The sequence below is a fragment of the Lactuca serriola genome, chromosome 2 (assembly GCF_051521515.1).
Source record: "Lactuca serriola cultivar US96UC23 chromosome 2, Lser_US96UC23_V15, whole genome shotgun sequence".
In the NCBI taxonomy this organism is placed as follows: Eukaryota; Viridiplantae; Streptophyta; class Magnoliopsida; order Asterales; family Asteraceae; genus Lactuca; species Lactuca serriola.
Genome location: NC_136409.1, coordinates 233,960,211 through 233,972,937, shown reverse-complemented (window position 1 = coordinate 233,972,937; position 12,727 = coordinate 233,960,211). Strand labels below are relative to the sequence as shown.

Here is a 12,727-nt window from a genome sequence, read left to right as displayed (position 1 = left end):
AATCCATTTCCAACAACAAAACTAGAAAAACTGCCCAACACGCTCCTACTCATCGAGTGCGTGAACCTACTCGACGAGTAGGATGAATTTGTTCATGGACTCGTCGAGTCCTCCCCATGAACTCGGCGAGTCCAGTCGTCAGAGAGCAAATTTTCGACTTTTTCAAGCAGTTTGCATCAAGTATATAGAAAACAATCCTAGGCTCTGGTACCAGTGATGGGTTTTGAGCATTCTAACACTTCCTAAGTGTACATGCAACCCTAATAACCTTGAATCTATGTTTTCTCTATATACATGCAAATTTCTTTTTCAAGGTTATTTCCTAACAAGAATGGCAAGGGGATTACATAATACATAAAAACTAGTAGAAATACATACCTTATTGTTGCTTGGATTCCTTCAAGACTTTGTGAGCCTAGCACCCCAAATGTTGTGCCTCAAATGCTTCACACAACACTACAACCTTGGAATAACTTGAGAGAATGTGTCTAACACTTGAAAATCGGTTATGCCCTCACAAGAACTCTAGGTGGTCGATTTTCCTAGCCATGGGGTTCCTTTTATAGTGTTGCACAATTAGGGTTTCATCATGAATACACATAATTGTCATGACTCTTCCTTTCTCATGACCCATGAGTTTGTAACTCCCATGGACTATCCATGGAGCTCTAAATGGTTATATCCATAACCCATAAACCATGGATCATTTAATCCACCATAAACGTTTAGATGATTACCATAATCAACCCCACATATTTAATCAGTTTCAACTTGATCACCAAATTAATACTTAAATTAATACTTGATCAAGACTAATTAAATAATACTATTATTAATACATTAGGACTTATAATATATTAATAATCATAAGTGTCCTTTCTCTCATTTAGTCTATCCAGGTATTGCAAAGCCATGCAACCCAAATGAACCATGCCGGGTCGGGTCAAGTACATACCAAATAAAGTTATGGAGTTAGACACTATATCCAATAGGTTTCAGTAGATTTGGATAGGCCGTTGTATGATCAGGGTTGGAAGTGTTATGTTGGATTAGTGTCTAAGTCCATAACTATTTTGGTATGTACTTGACCCGATGGTGCATGGTCCTTTTGGGTTGCCTTCACCAAAGCAACTTGATAGGATGAATTATGGAGAGAAAGGATTAATTATGATTTATTAATATATTATCAGAATAATATATTAAAGGAGAAATCATATTGTTTAATTAATATTAGTCAAGAATTAATTGTTAATTAAGTTTGTAACTAAAAGACATTAATTAAACTTAAGGGACTTGAACTGTCAATTGTATGATAGTTGAATATTGAGCTAATGGACTCCATTTTAAAGGGGTGGTCGAATTCTATGGGGAAACCCATTAGAAATCATCCTAGGTCTTTAAGGAAAGGAGTCCATGGGTTGCTTAGGGCTTAAACATCCAAATTAGGGTTTCCTTGTTAGATAACCCTAATAGCCTCACTATTTAAAGATCCCTAGAGCCCCAAAAACGTGGTGAACTTGTTCCTTAGGGTTTCCACACGTTTTGGGCAGCCTCCTTCTCTTCTCTTCTTCATCCTCTTGCTTATGGTGTTTGTGATCCATTAGAGGAGTGACATTTGTGACTCTAAGCTTTCTAAAGTCATTACAAGGAGGATTTGAGATTGTTATTGTTGGATAAGGTGTCTAAGTCCATAACTTATTTGGTATATACTTGACCCGACCCGACATGGTCCATTTGGGTTGCACTTCACCCGAACTATTTATGGATAATTTTATGAGAGTTGTACACATATGTTTATTAATATATTAATATATTATAAGTTATAATATATTAATATGGAGTCATGTTATTTAATTAGTTTTAGTCTTAAATTAATTATGAATTAATTTAAAGATTAAAAGGAAGACTAATTAAATCATGGGCTATTGTATTTTATATAGTGTGGGCTAATACTCATTGTCAATGGGTTAAGCTTATATGGAAGTCTATGGATGATCCATGGAGCTTTTAACCCATGGATCCTTGGAAAGGAAAAGACATGGGTTATTAGGGTTTCACCCTAACCATGTACACTATATAAGCATGCTTATGTTGGATGAAATAGACACTAGTTGTGTGTGTGCAAAGAGTGGCCGATTTCTAGAGTCTGTGTACTCTCTCTCAAAGTTTTCCAAAGGTTTGTGGTGATTTGTGATTTCCATTTGAGGCATTCATATTATTGGTGCTTGGCTCTCAAACTCCAAGGAATCAAACTCATCAAAAGGTATGTAATTTCATCTAGTTCTTTTATGTGTAAAAGTACCCTGATGTGTGGAAAATGCACTTGTTTTATCCCTACTTTCAATTAATAAATTTTAACACACAAAGGCAGTGAACCTGTCTTTTAGTGGTATAGATTAGTAAGTAAGGTGTCGAACTCAGGGAACGGAAAATTAAACTAATAACTAATTTTAACTAAAACAGCTAATAAAAGTAAAAGGGGTTTTTCCTAGTTTTTCAAGACTAGAAACTTAAGCACACTAGATTAACTAAATAACTAAGCAACAACTATTCACCAAATTTGATAAAGATGTTTCTATTTAGGTTCAACCAATTCACTCCTATTGTTATTTGTACTTATGATAGATTAATTGCTATTGGTTACTAATTATAATGATTAGGTTCATGTTCATTACTCCTAACCCTTAGACAATTAACTAATTTAAGCGGTGATCAAGTGTTTAAACTAATTAATTCCCTAGATTAATGATTTGGATTAAATAAGATTTGTAATGGTCAATTAAGTTACTAATTCAATTAACCTCTTGTTTGATGGTTTCTCAAACAAGCTCACACATTAATCTTCCTATTGTCTTATTAATCTTAGTTTCATGTTCATTACTTCTAAGCATATGGTTTAGTGTTCACATAGACATATGAGGTTAACAACTAAGAGATGTTCATGCAGCCTAATTGTCTTCCAATTAACAGAAAATAGTAGTGATTAATGCATAAGGTTCTTTAACAAACTTAATTTAATAAATCACCAATAACAATCAAACAAATTAATAACTAAACCATAGGAGTTCCTTGGTATTCCCCAAACAGAAACAAAAACGAAATTAGTTCATAGTTGCAGTAGAAACAAACAATAAAACAAGTTTTATTAGATCAAACATATTGAATTCCTAATCTAAGTGGTAGGATTAACCTAGTTACTTGAATTCTTCAAAAGATTGAAGCTTAGGGTTCCTCAGCGTTTTCTAGGGCTCTTAGTCGCAGCTTGACCTTCAAAAATCGCCAGCAGCCCTTTCCCCTTGGATAAAGATTCGGTTTTTATAGATATCTCAAAACAGGGTGTACTCGGCGAGTATCAGGACCAACTCGCCGAGTAGGTGCATAGTTATCCGTCTTAAATCAGGAATCATAGCTATCTTCTGGAACATCCTCGTGTACTCGCCGAGTAGAGTCGTCTACTCGCCGAGTAGATGGTCTTTTGTCTCTTATTTTCATTCTTTGATCTTCAATTGCTTCCCCTTGCTCCCTTTTACTTCCAAGCATGTCTTCTGGACTGAAAACAAAATTCAAAACATTTTAAGTACCTTTTGTCCAAATTATTCACATAATTAATTAAAAATGATTAAGAATATTTGCTAAATAGTTAACTAATTATGCACATATCAAAATACCCCACACTTGACTTTTGCTTGCCCCCAAGCAAAACTAAAATTTAAGCATATTAGAATCACATATAATAACTCCAATCTAACCCAGCCATTATGCCAAGACCGCAATGCATGCATTTGTGTCTAAAATTTTCCTAAAGACCCCCCATACTTCAAATACTCACATTCCTCATAAACATTCGCTCACTCACCCCGAACTATGCTCATTTTATGCAACCCTCCGAATCCATCCTCAGAAAACCTCTTTACCCTCAAGGTATTTTTAATTGAGCAACCCAAGCATACATAATCTAGAATTACAACTTTTCGATACCACTATGGAGCTCTTTGAATTCTTCACTTCCTTGATAAATTGATCCTTGATCTCTTTGAATTCACCACCTTATTTGATTTGATTATTAGTATCTTCAACTTTTTGGATTTCTTGGAATTTTGATCTTTAGATCTTCACTTTATTTGCTCCAAAATTCTTACAACTTTTCTAGTAATTCTCTCTCTCTCTCTCTCTCTCTCTCTCTCTCTCTCTTTTTTTACATGTATTCCTCACTTTTTCCACTCAAATCCCTACATGCTTAAGCAGGGGCGCTCAATCTCAACCTTTATTGGCTAATGATAACAATTTTCCTGGATACATTTCAGGTTTAGGCTGCTAAACGTATTGCATCCCTCAGGCTGAGCAAGGCCGTGTTTTTGTCTCATGATTTCACTGAAATAAGGAAGCCACAAATGCACTAGAAGGTATATAGGCTCAACTAAACATTTGGGTTTTCATGCAATTATCAACATAATTCTAACATGGAATCCTAATTTCCTTTTACCAAAATTTTCTAAATTAAACCCCTAAGTCATATTTTTTGGTATGCAACAATTTTTTAAAATTAACCTAAATTAAGATTCTAAATTTCCTGATATGTGACTAACCCCCTACCCCACACTTATTTTATGCAATGCCCTCATTGCATATTAAGCAAAATAAAAATGCAAATATAGAGAGAATTGGAACAAACTCCCCTGGGGTAGCAGTCGATAGGTTGACACTCTCCTCTTCAGCTCCTACTTCAATTGACTTTAGCCATGGGAACAGCTCATCCATGACATGGGTGTCATGCGTCTCGTGTGGTTGAACGCTCGAAAATTCCACGGAACAAATGTCGTTAAAAAGTCTTCAGTAGCAATCCGTCACAAAGAATGTATGAATGTTACAGTGAAAGTGGTCAAAACAATTCTGGAAACCCAAAAGTAGCAGGCTACTCGGCGAGTAGGATCGTGGACTCGGCGAGTAGGCCTTGATGCAAAAGAAGATCGTGTAATATCTCATGTACTCGCCGAGTAGAGTTTGTGCACTCGGCGAGTAGTGAGTGTTTTTCCAAAATTGTTCTAATCGCTGCTTTTCTCGACTTTGGTGTTGAAATCGGAAATGTAAATTGACCCTCAATCGAATTCCTTCAGCAGCAACACTCCCTATGACCCTTGACTCTCACGGACTCAATCCTAAGGACAAGACTCCATAATTGATTAAAAATCTCTCATTCCTTTCTTGACCCTCAATAGTTAGTATGCTTCCCTATCTTCAATCCCTGAAAAAAAAAAACAACTAACAGTGACACTAATAATCCAACCACCATAAAACAAGATCCAAAGTGTTAACAATTGTCTAGAACAAAACATCATAAGCATAAAACATAAAAAAAAAACAAAACAAATTCTTCAATCTTCATCATCCATTCCAGCTCCTCCTGCTCCACTTCCTCCCTCTCCATCTCTTCTTTGCATCCTCTCATCCCAATTCATGATATAGGGATAGCCGGGTCCAGGTCTCGGGGCAATTTGCATTTGTTGAAAAAGGTACTCGAAAGATTGATTAGTGTAGTTCACCCCTTGCCCAATATCATCCAAGTAGTGTCGGTATTCTACTTGGTTCCAACCATCATTATCCTCCACCGGAATAACCGATGGATCTTCTCGCACCCGTTCACTCCTTTGTCGAACCCGTCTTCCCGGCTCCTCGGGGACCACAGGCTCATCTTCATGTGGAATAGTGAAGGAATCACCAAACTTTTCAACTATCCGTGCCCTCCTATAAAGTGCAGTGTTGAATGGTGGAGGGTGGATAACCGTTAGTGCTTGAGCTTGTGACAAATCCAAGATCCCAAATGACTTGGCAAGTCGGGTAATAAACATGCCCCCATTTACCTTTGAGTTGATCTTTTCCTTGACCGCCCCCTCAGCAAGGAATTTGGCAAGGCAGTAAGGAAGGTTGCAAAAGACGTGTGGAGTGATGATGCTCCACAAATAAAAGATGTCAAGGGTGGGGACTTTATCCCCATCCTTCCGCATGTTTATCGTACTTGACACAAACCGGTGAATGAGTCGGTGGATCGGAGAACGAATATGACCTTCTTGCGCGGTGGAAGGAATGTAGACTCGGTTGGCAATTGTGTTCCACCATGTAGACGCCACCACCTCCTCGGGAAGTTCTTTGTCACAATTTTCCAAGAAGGCTTCAAAATAGTCCGTCATCACCATGTCTTGATCATAAACACCCAACCTCCATGAGAACTCCACCATGCTGCATTGTCGCAGCTCCCCGCCCAAAGAGAAAGAGATTGTGTTCGGATTATAGAACTCACTACCACCTCGAAATGAGATGGTAGCAAAGAATTCCCAGCATAACTCAGCGTAAACCGGCTCTTGGATTTTAAATAACTGCAGCCAACCATCACAAGTGATGTTGGCATATCCCAAGTTGCAATCCTTTACCAAGTACGGGGTGAGTTCTTCTTCCAACCCAACATTTCCCATCCATCCCCAATCCACTGCATTTGGAAGGTGAATTTCCTTCTGCCTAAGTGCCTCCAGTCTGTTTAGAGCTCTTGTTTTTGACGATTTGGAAGTAATTTGTTGGAAAGACAGCCATGGCATATCACCATGGCTTCCCCCTTGCGAAGATTGACCCCTTCTTGCCATGCTACCTGTATACACATATCAAGAACACAGCAACAAACAACACCCAGTAATTAAAAACAAAAAAAATATTGGGTGTGACTGTGACCTACTCGCCGAGTACACGACTCTACTCGGCGAGTAGTATGAACACCATGACAGATCCAGTGCCGGGTCTGTGAAAACTGTCCAAAAGTCCAAAGTTTTCATAGGGTTTTGTTGTAATTACTTATCTAACCATAGATCTTGAAGAAAATACTCCTAACATTATCTAATTCGTGACTAAATCAAAACCCTAGAGTTTGAGGAAAACTCCCCAAATCCGAAATTACTTCAATTCTGGACAGATCTGTGATAAAAATCAAACCTTTCATGAATTTAAAGGGTAAAGATGTTACCTTTTTGCTTGAATAGTGAGAAATGAGTAGAAAATTGAAAAAAAAATCTTGAAAGCAACTTGAAAGATGGCTGGGAGGATAGTGCACGACGAGTAATGGGATGAAATGGTGAAAAAAACTTTTTTACAGATTTATATTTCACTCGTTTTAAACTGGCTACTCGCTGAGTAGAATGGGTCTACTCGCCGAGTAGAAGTGCTTTTAAACAACATCTTAACTGAATCGGGCATCTACTCGCCGAGTACACGACTCTACTCGGCGAGTATATGTCACAGATTGAAAAATTTTGTGTATTTAGAAAAATTAGTGTATTAATTCATGTTTTTTAAACCCTCCACCCCACACTTTAACCATGGCTTTTCCTCAAGCAGTTAGTGGCATAAAAGTAGATGAAGAAAAATGAAAAAGTGTAAAAATAAAGGAAAGGAAAGAAAATGCAAACTTGAGACTCGGGTTGCCTCCCGAGAAGCGCTTCTTTTTATGGAGTCATTAGCTGGACTCCTCCCCTTCTACGTAGTTGCAATCGCGCCCAGCAGCGACTCTTCCAATCCTTCATTCCGGGGGACTCCTTCTTCATATATTTTTACTCTATGACCATTGACTTTGAAAGGCATGCCGTCTCTTGATAACAACTCTATAGCCCCATGTGGAAACACTGTCTTGACCAGAAAAGGACCAGCCCACCTTGATTTGAGTTTGCCCGAGAAAAGTTTTAATCGTGAATTGAAAAGCAACACTTTTTGGCCTTCATGGATTTCTTTATCTTTGATCCTTTTATCATGCCATTTCTTGGTCTTTTCTTTATAAAGCCAAGAACTAGAGTATGCATCATTCCTTAGCTCTTCAAGGGCATTCATTTGCATCAAACGGTTGCTCTTTAGTTCTTCCATGTCGAAGTTGCATCTCTTTAAAGCCCAATATGCCTTATGCTCTAGCTCGATCGGTAAATGACATTGCTTTCCATAAACTAACCTATATGGTGTAGTACCAATAGGTGTTTTGAAAGCTGTACGAAATGCCCATAACGCATCATCCAGTTTATCCGCCCATTCCTTGCGGTTGCTTTCCACCAATTTCTCTAAAATTTGCTTCAAGGCTCGATTGGTCACTTCGGTTTGTCCACTAGTTTGTGGATGATATGATGTGGAGAACTTATAGGTAACCCCATATTTCTTTAGCACCTTTTCCAATTGATCATTGGCAAAATGTGTGCCTCGGTCACTGATTAAGGCCTTCGGAACGCCAAAGCGTGAAATCAGCTTCTTCAAGAATCGCACCACTACCCGTCCGTCATTTGTTGGTAACGCTTGTGCCTCCGCCCATTTTGATACATAATCGAACGCTACTAGTATGTACTTGTTTCCTTTGGACATGGGAAAAGATCCCATGAATTCGATTCCCCACACGTCAAACACCTCGCACACTTGGATACTATGTTGTGGCATTTTATTTCGAGATGAAATGTTTCCCACTCTTTGACAAGAATCACATTCTTTGACAAATTGGGCTGCATCTTTAAAGATTGTAGGCCAATAAAACCCAATGTCAAAGATCTTCTTTGCAGTATAATGTGCTCCATGATGTCCTCCCGTGGGCCCGCTATGGCAATGCTCTAGTATTCTCTGGCTTTCTTTCCCGAACACACATCTTCGTATGATTCCATCCGCACAGCTTCGGAAGAGGTATGGGTCGTCCCAAAAGTAATATTTTATGTTAGCAAAGAATTTCTTCTTTTGTTGACTGCTATAGTCCTTCGGGATGTATTTTGTAGCTAAATAGTTAGCTATATCTACGAACCATGGCTCTTCTCCTACTGACACCATAATGTATTCGTCCGGAAAGTCGTCTCCATCTTTGTCTTCTTGCAATTGCGGGTTCTCTAGCCTAGACAAGTGATCAGCTGCTACGTTCTCCATTCCCTTCTTGTCTCGTATCTCTATGTCGAATTCTTGGAGAAGTAGCACCCATCGTATCAGTCTTGGCTTAGAATCCTGTTTGGAAAACAAATACTTGATAGCCGAGTGGTCAGTAAAAACAGTAGTTTTAGATAAAACCAAGTAAGGGCGAAATTTGTCAAAAGCATACACTACAGCTAACAACTCTTTTTCAGTGGTGTTGTAATTCTCTTGGGCTGGGTTTAAAGTCTTGCTAGCATAATATATGGGTTGAAAGTGCTTATCAACCCTTTGACCAAGGACAACTCCTAATGCATAGTCACTAGCATCACACATAATTTCAAATGGTAAGTTCCAATTCGGTGCAATAATGATCGGGGCATTAGTTAATTTTTCCTTTAAAAATTCAAATGCCTCTAAACACTCTTTAGTAAAGTTAAATGGTGCATCTTTGAGTAATAATTGTGTTAGAGGCCTAGTTATTTTGGAAAAGTCTTTTATGAAACGTCGGTAAAAACCTACGTGTCCTAGAAAACTCCTAATGCCCTTCACATTAGTTGGTGGGGGTAATTTGGCAATGGTGTCAATCTTTGCCCGATCCACCTCAATTCCCTTTTTTGAAACTTTGAAGCCCAAAACTATACCCTCTTTGACCATGAAGTGACATTTTTCCCAATTGAGGACCAAATCGGTTTTCTCACACCTAGCAAGCATTGAGTCAAGATTTGTGAGACAGTCATGGAAAGAAGATCCGAAAACAGAAAAGTCATCCATAAAAACTTCCATGAATTTTTCCACCATATTGTGGAATATAGCTGTCATACACCTTTGAAAAGTCGCAGGTGCATTGCATAGCCCAAAAGGCATGCGTCTATAGGCAAAAGTCCCACTTGGGCATGTGAATGTGGTCTTTTCTTGGTCCATTGGGTCTATGGGTATTTGAAAATAACCCGAAAATCCATCTAGAAAGCAATAATAGCTATGGCCCGATAGTCTTTCTAACATTTGATCAATAAAAGGTAGGGGAAAATGGTCTTTACGAGTGGCATCGTTTAGCTTTTGATAATCGATGCACACTCTCCAACCGGTTACCGTTCGTGTCGGGATTAGCTCGTTCTTTTCGTTGGTTATGACCGTCATCCCTCCTTTCTTGGGCACCACTTGGACCGGACTCACCCATGGGCTATCGGAAATGGAGTAAATGATTCCTGCATCTAAGAGTTTGACCACTTCCTTCTTGACTACTTCTTGCATGTTTGGGTTCAACCTTCTTTGGTGTTGTACCACCGGCTTTGCTCCTTCTTCTAGATTGATCTTGTGAGAGCAATAGGAGGGGCTTATTCCTTTGATGCCGGTGATGCTCCATGCTATGGCCCATTTCCGCTTCTTCAACACTTGCACTAGCTCCTCCTTTTCCGACTTGGACAGATCAGAGGCTATGATTACTGGCTTTTGATTGCCTTCTTCCAGAAAAGCATATTCCAAATGGTCTGGTAACATTTTGAGCTCTGTTCGTTGGTTCTGAGTGACGGACTCGCCGAGTGCAGGTAAGGTACTCGGCGAGTTGGTGGCTGCATTCACGAATTCTGACTTTTCTTCAGATATACTCGGCGAGTAAATCGGCCCTACTCGGTGAGTAGGGCTGTCAGATTGCTTCATTAGTTCTTCATACTCCGCTTCTTCCAACAGTCTTTCAATTTCTAGTAAATCTTTTTCGGGATCAAATGCTTTATCTAAAGCTGCAAACTTGCTGGAATCTGCAGGTATGTCTTCCTCCAATAGTTCATCAAGCATGTCGATTGAGAATGCCGTGTCGTCACTGCTCCTAGAATACTTCATAGCTTGGTCCACCCCGAATGTCACTGAATCGTCCCCGACCCGCAAGGTGAGCTTTGAGTCTCTCATGTCTACTATAGCGCTGGCCGTGTTGAGGAAGGGCCTTCCAAGGATGATTGTTACTTGTGGATCCGCCTCCATGTATAGAATGATGAAATCAGCAGGGAAGACAAATTTATCCACTTTCACTAGTAAATCTTCGCATATGCCTCTTGGGAAGGTGACTGTCTTGTTCGCCAAATGTATTGCCATGCGAATTGGCCTTGGCTCCGGGAGGTCCAGCTTCTTAAAGAATGAGTATGGCATAAGGTTCACACTTGCTCCAGAATCAGCTAATGCATGAATTGCAGCCAAGTTGCCAAATTGGCACGGTAAAGTCAAGCTCCCCGGATCACCCTTCTTCTTTGGTAGCTTATTTAGCATTGCAGCGGAGCAGTTCTCATTAAGCACTACCTTCTTCACTTCTTCCATCTTTCTTCTATTGGTGAGGAGTTCCTTAAGGAACTTTGCATATTTGGGCATTTGCATGACGGCTTCAATGAACGGTATGTTGATTTGAAGAGTCTTAATGTGGTCTAGAAACTTCTGATATTCCTCTTCCTGCTTCTCTTTCTTGGCTCGTGCTGGGTATGGCATTGGAGGCTGGTAAGGCTTTTCAGGAGATTGTTCACATGTTTTCGATGGTGTACTCGCCGAGTCCATCGGCCCTACTCGGCGAGTAGGACTCTCAGATTGTAACTTTTGGTTTTCTGTTGGTTTTTCCGCTTCATCCTTCTGTGAGTCCTTGGGTGTTTCAATCCGAATGGGTGCCAGGGGAGTGATTGTCTTCCCACTTCTTGTTGTAACAATGTTTATGTGCGCGCCTCGTGGGTTATTTTCGGTTTTGCTAGGAAGTTCACCCGGTGACCTTTGGTTAAGTTGTTGAGCAAGTTGCCCAAGCTGTGTTTCTATATTGTGGATAGATGCTTGCTGGTTCCTGAGCATGGTTCTTGTTTCTTGAATAGCAACATCATGATCACTATGCCTTTTTTTCTGAAGCAACTACAAATTTAATGAGCATATCTTCCAAGCTTGGCTTCTTTTCTTGCACCGGCTCCTCCTTTTGGTAGAACCCTCTCCCTTTTTGTCTATACTTCTCCTCCTTGACTTTCTTGTACTCGTCATAAGGGAGCCACTCTTTCTTTTGTTTGCGCCAATCTTCATCATATCGGTCTCTACTCGAGTAGCATGCTTGCGCCTTCTTGTTGCCATTCTCATCCAAATCGCAGTCTCTAGTGAGGTGAGGTCCATTGCAGTTTTCACAACCCACCCGAATAGCATGGATCGTTTGATCCATTTTATCCATTCTCCTATCCATGGTTTTTAGCATAGCCATGACCGCGGATAAGTCTTCAGTAGCAGCATAAGCGGCTCCCCTAGTGACATCATGTCTAGGGTTATGGTATTCTCTAGAGTGTTTAGAGAATTCTTCAACTAATTCTTTAATCACCGGGGGTGGCTTCTTTGTAAGTGGGCCTTGCGAGTCTAGTAACTGCCTGGTTGTGACATTGACTCCATCATAGAAGATGGAGACTTCTTGCTGGCTGTTTAGATCATGGTGTGGACAATTTCTTAGCAGACTCTTGTACCTCTCCCATGCTTCATATAGCGACTCTCCAGCTTGTTGTTCAAAGTTTGCAATGGCCTTCTTCAGCTTGGCTATCTTAGAAGGTGGGAAAAAGTGATCAATGAATTCTTCCTTCATCTTGGCCCAAGTAGTGACTGATCCGAGGGGAAGTGACTTGAGCCAATCTTTAGCAGCACCCTTGAATGTTACCGGAAGCATACGAAGTAGTTGAGTCTCGCGGGTAACATTTGGAATATTGAAGTAATCAGCTACATCATTGACTTCATCTAAATGCTTGTAGGCATCTTCATGATCTTTCCCATAAAAAGGTATTTCTTTGAGTGCAGCTAGGATATGACCCTTTAGCTCGAAGGTAGCAGTCAC

General features: G+C 39.9%; 1 non-coding gene across 1 annotated transcript; it reads left to right on the top strand.

Annotated features, from left to right (window-relative positions):
- Positions 1-12,326: 12,326 nt before the first annotated feature.
- LOC145091177 (small nucleolar RNA R71) lies at positions 12,327-12,433 on the top strand. The gene has a single exon (XR_013702065.1). It is a non-coding gene; the product is annotated as a small nucleolar RNA R71 (small nucleolar RNA).
- Positions 12,434-12,727: the final 294 nt, after the last annotated feature.